This window comes from Pyrus communis, chromosome 11, assembly GCF_963583255.1.
Source record: "Pyrus communis chromosome 11, drPyrComm1.1, whole genome shotgun sequence".
Lineage (NCBI taxonomy): Eukaryota > Viridiplantae > Streptophyta > Magnoliopsida > Rosales > Rosaceae > Pyrus > Pyrus communis.
The window spans coordinates 14,649,152-14,656,844 of NC_084813.1; the positions used below are offsets into that span (position 1 = coordinate 14,649,152).

The 7,693-nt window shown below is 33.4% G+C and overlaps 1 long non-coding RNA gene across 3 annotated transcripts; it reads right to left on the reverse strand.

Moving 5' to 3' along the window:
• Window positions 1–2,866: 2,866 nt before the first annotated feature.
• On the reverse strand, window positions 2,867–6,878 carry LOC137708443 (uncharacterized). 3 transcript variants are annotated; one of them, XR_011064790.1, is made up of 5 exons: window positions 6,606–6,878; window positions 6,384–6,445; window positions 5,890–6,012; window positions 3,890–5,734; window positions 2,867–3,342 (listed from the first exon to the last, which is right to left on the reverse strand). It is a non-coding gene; the product is annotated as an uncharacterized lncRNA (long non-coding RNA). The 3 variants fall into 3 exon arrangements; XR_011064788.1 differs by having other exon boundaries at window positions 2,867–5,734; XR_011064789.1 differs by having other exon boundaries at window positions 2,867–5,734; window positions 6,602–6,878.
• Between the last annotated feature and the right edge of the window lie 815 nt (window positions 6,879–7,693).

Here is a 7,693-nt window from a genome sequence, read left to right on the forward strand (position 1 = left end):
ATAACACCAAAAGCATCCTTCTTTTGCACAAAGTAACAATCATGGTTGCAAACAGCAATCATGATTTTGTTGAACAAATGTCGTTCCATTCTAAAACGACGTCTAAAGTACATATCAGGGAATGCATTGTTATAGACCAAATAATCGTCCAAAAGATCCTTACCTCGTCGTTGCTTACTTCTATCAATGTTTGCGGAACGGTTGGGCCTGCAGATCTCAGCCACAGCTTAGATAACTTGATGGGAATGTGAGGCTTTATAGCTTCTTGCTTCGTCATCTCTCCTTCTACACTCCTCATCCTCTTCCTCTTTCATCTCATTTTGAGCCACCTGGAGATTGAACATTTCTTCCCCTTACTTAAACAATTCTTTCTCTTGCTCCTCGATTTCCCACAACATCCTTGAAAAAGAAGACATTGTCAGAAAGAACCAGAAACTATGAATAATGATAGAGATTTTGATTTTGGTATGTGATTTCTTAGGATGGATGGTGGGTTATATAGAGGAAAAAGAAAGGATTAGATTGTAGATAATGTCATGTGGCATGCCGTCATTCGTTAAAAATATGATCGAAATCTATACTAAAAAATTGTATACATATTGTGATATGTGGTGCTACATGATTGGTTAAAAAATCTAATCGAAAATCTATCCTCAATGATTATGAAAAGGTAACGACATGTGGCACGACGGCGTTGGATAAATATATTATCGAAATCTATCACCAAAAATTGTCTTCTCAAATTATGACACGTAGCGCAACGACAACGATTAGAAATCTGGTCTGAAATTACAAATAAAATTATTTTGTATTATTTTATAAAATAAAAAATACTAATATTTTATTGCCTATTATCATGGCTATTTAGTGTATGGGTAGAGATGCAAAAGGAAGTTACTGTTCATTGAAGGCTATGCAATGGTGACTTGCCCTATGGGGCCTTTGAAACGCTGGAGTTGCTCTAACATCTAAATTAATATTGTAAGGGGTGCAATATAAAGATAACAATAATCATTATAAACACAAACCCTAAACACTTAGATTAATTAGTAAAAATTGTCAATTATAGTACAATTGGAAGTTTACAAAAAACATAAATTGTTTTGTTCCTCTTACAACTGATGCACATCCTAAAGCTAACAAAGGAAACTAATGATGACGACAAGGCAACATTATACCAAAAAGCAACCTCCCAAGCACACCCTCCATGTTCTTGAAGCAACCAATTTGATCACAAAATAGCACCATACCAAGAAGGAAGTGTTGAGCTAATTCTCAAATATGTAGAACCAACACACACACACACACACACACACACACACACACACACACACACATATATATGTATGTATGTATGTATGTATGTGTGTGTATATCTATAGCTAGTAAGTGATAGAAAAAACAAAAAATAACTAAAGTAGAAATTGATATAAATTTAGTGAACAATCACAACCAAAATTAGTACATTTTAGTCAAGGGAGATTATATTCACACACCTCAAATTACTTCTCCCACACCATTTTAATTTTTTAATATTTTTCTGTCAAGTGTTAGTGGTGTGTAGAAAATATTAAAAGATTAAAAGGGTGTGGGAAAAGTAATTTGCGATGTGTGAATATAACTTCTCTTTAGCTAAAAGCTAGTCAAAGGAGATGGATTCGATTGGTCATGCGATTGTACTAAGAAGAGCATCGTCGAGAAGAAAATACTCGCGTGTTAGTCGAGGTAAGTTTATCCTAGATACAAGTATCTCAAGGACCCAAACTTTCCAATGATTTGGTCCAAGTCGCACAAAATGCACCAAATCTTGAGGATTTGTGGATGCATTTCAACAAGTGCAACAACTTCTCTAATCCCTGTTCAATTTAGTAATTTGCACTTAGTTCCTTAAGGTTTGTGAGAATTATGATTTATATTACCAGAAGTGGCACCAAGGTTGGAAGATTTAGCTTGAGGCTTCGAAGAAGTAGCATGATGGTTTGTTGAATTAGCATGGTGATTGACTGAATCAATTGGTAAGTTTCCAGATCCTTCATGATTTGTTCTAACACAAGGAGACTGCCATTAAAGTAGACCATAATTTATGAATTTCATGTTAATTTAATATTTAATAATAATAAAGTGTAGGAAAAATGTACATACCGAGGTAGCATTTTTCCCCATCCGTCCAACTTAAGGATGACAATTCAAACCGTTAAACCCGAAAACTGTAGATAACCACCTAAATGAAACGGATTTGGAGGATGAAAATTCGATTATATTGCGAATACGGAGAAAAACCGAAAATATTATCCGATTATGATTTTGGATATGGTTATAGATGTCCCCGATCCATATCCATCCCCAAAACCAATCCGAATAATAAATATTATATATAAAATATAATTTATAATTTATAATAAATATAGTATTGTAGAATATATATAAAAATAGGGATTAGTTGTGGGGTCCACATCACATCAAACTTCAACAATCCAAACCGCTTATTTTTCAAGTAGCATCTCATAGATCATCTTTGCAAAATATTAGCCAAATTGAAAGTATTTAAGACATCTAATTAGGTTCAAAAAAATTAACAAACTTTGCTATATAAGAAACAATGAAATTTTATGTTAACAATTAAATAAGCAAATAATTTCGAATTAAATTGAATTTTTGCAAAGATGATCTATGAATTAAGACTTGCAAAATAAACGATTCGGATTTTTTAAGTTCAATGTGGAAAGGGCCCCATACTTAATCCCCATTTTTTGAAAAAAAAAAAAAAGAAGAGATCCCTTTGCATAATGGACATATATATACATGTATGTGTATATGTATGTATACTAGAAATTTATACCCACGCATTGTTGTGGGAATGAAAATTGTATAAATAATTATGTTTGAATGATATAAAAGATTGGGTTGCAAAACGTTAATGCAATATACAAAAGATAAAAGTATATAGCAATCTACTTGACAACGTTAAGTAGATTGTTATACAGAAGATGTTATTGCTTCCTCTTTACACATGTTGAGTGCAAAACGATATAACAATGATGATAAAAACATTATTATCTCTCCCATGGACCAGAACTGAGAGGTCCAAAACTTGAAACCCCCATTCAAAAAGACAATGTAGTCTAATTTCTTTTCAATCACAATCCCAACAAAGATAAAACAACGATTAAAGAATAGGCTCAGAAATACGACAAAATTCAATTACATTAATCTAAGGACTGAATTGCAAACTGTAGCATTGCCATGTAATGTGTAGAAAAATTGGTACGCAGTTCATCCAATTAAATTGCGATCAGCTCCACACCAACTCTTTTGAACAACAGTTTCACCACAGTTGAGTACCTTCAAACCCAATTTTCAAAACAAATAATTCTATTTACGAAAAATTTGAACTCATTTCTGCCACACAAAAATCCAGCACTATACAAATAATTCTAGTTGAAACAAAACAACCTGCAAAGCTTTGTACTTGATCGTATTTCACCAAAAACTTCTCCACAAATGTAAATTTGCCCCCAAGACAAACAGAAACCAGAAACATTCTAGGGAAGTAAAGTAAGCCATCTAGATGTGTACACTCACATAAGCATACATCGTTTATAAAATTAAACGCAAATAACATACATGAATTTCACTAAAAGATATAAACTGAACAATTCCACCATACTTCAACCCAAACCGGAATAATTTCTATTTACTTTAGATTATTCAAACTTACTCTGTACTCAAGACTATCAAGCAGTTGAGGTGTACATAATCACCAAAATAGAAACTGTAGCAAGGTCTACCATGCTGTACATGTATGTATAATTCAAGTTCAAACTCTCATGTGGAAAAAAATCGCAAAGAATCGTAATATGAAAATTCAACTAAGTTATGCAAAGCATACCAAACCAATCCCAAGTATCTTGAAACTCAACGTTGATGATATCTTGAAATGAAGATGGCATCACTTTGAAACCCTTATCCACACCATAGAGGGGATTGGACTCCATAGAAGAACTTGTGACCTGCCATTAATACTATATTATATTAGCATATTTCAATCTTTTTACACATAACGACTATTACTAAGAAGATTGAATAAAGCTCAAAGAGAATATGAAGAAGCAGAAATACTCTGCGTATGTTTTATAACGCAAAAAGATTGCCTTTTGCATCAGGAAGTTTAACTCTGTACTTCAAACATTGTCTCGCATATTGAATTGAATAATTGCTACTCACCACTCCTATCATACCTTCATAGCTGAAATACAATTGGGGAGGTCGACTTTCTATGAAATTCTTTTGTATACGACAATTACCCAATTACTGCCCATATGTATTTAAGGTCAACAATTCAACAAAATGACTTGGGACTAACAATATAGCATTTTTTAAATGTACTAAAGTTGTAAGAATGTAAGTCTGTAGTGATATATAACAATGGAATTAGCCAACCTGCATATTGTTAGAATTTAGAGCACGCAAGAGTACGGCCCATGACATGCCATGACTGGATAACCTGCACAAATATTAGCTCATCTACTATTCCAGTTCCCACCTATAACCATGAAGTTAATGATCATATTCATATGTAACTTGGAACCCTCCTTTTTTTAATTTAATTTTTTTTTCTTTTAACTACCCCAAATTTTCCTAAAAATAGAAAGAAAACAGAAACCAATTTGCCTTTCGCTGGAGAATTCCAAGTAGGCAAAAGGTTGAGTCAAATCAAATAAAAAATAAGAAACATTTAGGTTGCATCCATTATATAATTGAAACATAAACCATAAGACAAAAGGAAAATACCCCTTTATTTCTTCTTCTTTTTCTTCTTTTTTCTAAAAATCCATCAGCATGAGCTACTATTGTCAACCTTTAACGCCATAAGATTCATTCCGTCTAACATCTCCCCACGGTTTAGAGAAATTTAATGAAGTTGTATTAAAAAGGAGTTCTCAAATGTACACAATCTGTCACTCTTTTTTTGTTGTTCACTAATGGTAGCGAATTTGTTGATAAGCTGCAATATATTTTAACCTGCCATTCAAGTTCTTTGGAACATGATGCGATGCCTACCACATTAAGGGCTTAAATCATTTGTTGAAACAAAACATTGTTCAATATGTTTCTGAAAAAAATGAAAAAAGACACTCAACACATTGACATGCTAAAAACCAACACTAAAGAAAATATATTTCACAGAACTAATAATAGCATGAAATATTGATAAAGTTAAATCATACCTGACCAGAAAAAAAAGAAAAACAAATCATACCTGACCGTACTTTTTCCATCCCCGGCCAAAAACCTTCACATCCTCATCATGAAACAGAAAAGAGTCAGATAAGTTTAATTGCAATTATCTTCTAAACTCATATTACAATATAGATAATGTAACATCTCTATTCATGTTTGGTTGATTAAAACCCATACCTTTACCCTAAATCTTCATCGAGAAAACAAAATAACTGAAATTCTCTTTGTAACTTGCAAATCACAATTCTAACAAAATTAATGGAACCATAAAATGAAATTACAATTTAATAATTCCCAGATTTGTCAAAAGTAACAGCCTCTTCTCATCCCTTTGTTTTTCCTTTTGTATTGATGAAATTAGTTTTGGAAGAGCCTCATCCACGTTATCCTTTTGTCTCGACTGGAGAGCATCCTCGTTATCATTTTGTCTTGACTGGAGTGCCTTATGGAGAGTCTAACGGACGACCATCAAAATTAATTTCTTCCGCTGCTTCTAAATCAAAAGATCAATTTAAGCAACTAAGAATAAAACTTATTGAAAAAAGTGCAATACAGGAACAAACTTTTTTAGTTCTTGATAAGGAGAAGTTGAGGAACTAATGCTGCAAGAAGAAAACATACGGCAAAAGAGAAAAAGAGGTTGGATACCTGAGATAAGCGAAGAAGAACGCTAATTTATTTTTCCACGGAGAGAGTAGTTCACAGTTTCGTGGCAGAAACGAAAGGGGTGCCGTTGAATTCTCATTCCAGTTAACGAATCGCCACTAACTTCTACAATGCCGAAACACAAATCAAAATTCAATTTCTTTGTGTACAGGACGACACAAAGATTGAGACTTTTTTTTTTACTTCTAAAGTTCTACACACTTTCGAGCCGAAAAATTTAAACAAAAAACCCATATATAAATCCAAATTTACACTCCCAAGTGCAAGACTCTAAGCTCCAATTGTACTTTCTCAACTTTAGCTATTCCAGCTACATAACATTAAAAAATAAATTTAAAAAAATTAAAAAAATTAATTTAACTATAATTAACTAATCTGATTTAAGATTAATAAGAAAAAGCTTGGAAATTTCAGCTTTAAAATCACAACTCAAACTGCAAGTCGAATCAAAAGCATAGAATTTCAAAACTGCTCACCTTAAATACAGAGGCATTCGTAAGCTGCAAAGAAACATCAGAAACCCGAAAAACCGGATTTCCTGAAACAAAAAGCAAAACCAAACTAACAACCATATTCAGAATCTGAAGCCATAAACAATATCCCCAAAATCACAACCAAAAAAATTAAACAAAAAACCCATTTATAAATCCAAATTTACACTCCCAAGCATATAACATTCAAAGAAAAGAATTACCCACACTAAACCGGCAGCAGGAAACGCGATCCCTTATGGGCTCCAAATTTTGCAAATCGAGACCAAATTGACTATTTTTCAGTGAGAGAACGCTGTCGTCTGCAACCCCCGACAAAACGATCTAAACAAATTTTACTAACTTAACCGTTTTCTGCAAAAAGCCGAGACACAGAGAGAACTTGAGATCGGAAAGCGAGGCAAGGAGAGGTTTGAGAGAAACAAAAGGGTTTGTGAGACAGAGACGGAAATGGAAAGAAGAGTTCAGAAAAAAGAGTGGTTGTGGTCCACGAAGAAGAGATACCCCTTCTGAAATCACCGATGACAAACGCGCACGTGTGGGAACAAACCAAACCGAGGGTATTTTCGCTACTCCACTGTCCATGAACAGCACACGTGGGTGTATTCACTGACCTCATTATCTTAAGAATTACAAAAGTTACATTTTGTAAGGAAGAAATATAAGCCTACATCATCAATGTATCAATTATATTATAATGTGTCAATTCAACCAATATATTTTTGATTTCGACGAAGATAAATATAACTGTTAACCGATGAGAAATCTATTACCCATTGAGTATGGTTGGATAATCTCCGACGATTAATTTGCAATTATGGATATGATTAATTTTTGTGGTTATGGGGATGAATATAGCATTTTCATCCCCAAACTGAATCGTTGCCATCCATAGTCCAACTAGTAGGGAATGGACAATATTTTTCAAATCTTCCAACTCTTTTTTCAACATAATAACTCTCTCACGATTATGTATTTGAACACTCACTAGTGAAGGTGTTGCACCAAACCCAAATCCTCTTACTCTACCTCTACGGTCGAGTCCAAGCGCTTTGGCAAGAGCATCATTCTTAATAGACTACTTATCAACATCTGTTACATTCTTATTTGCTTCTTGTATTTTTTCCTACAATGAAAAAGCAAAATGTTAACTTACAAAATAAAGACTATAACACTAATAAAAATCAGCATAAATTGTTCCATTCATTACCGCTCCAGTTGCAACCTCTTCATTTAAAAATTCATCAGATTTCCTTGTGTGCCCACGAATCCATATATCAGGTGTTTCACTTTCT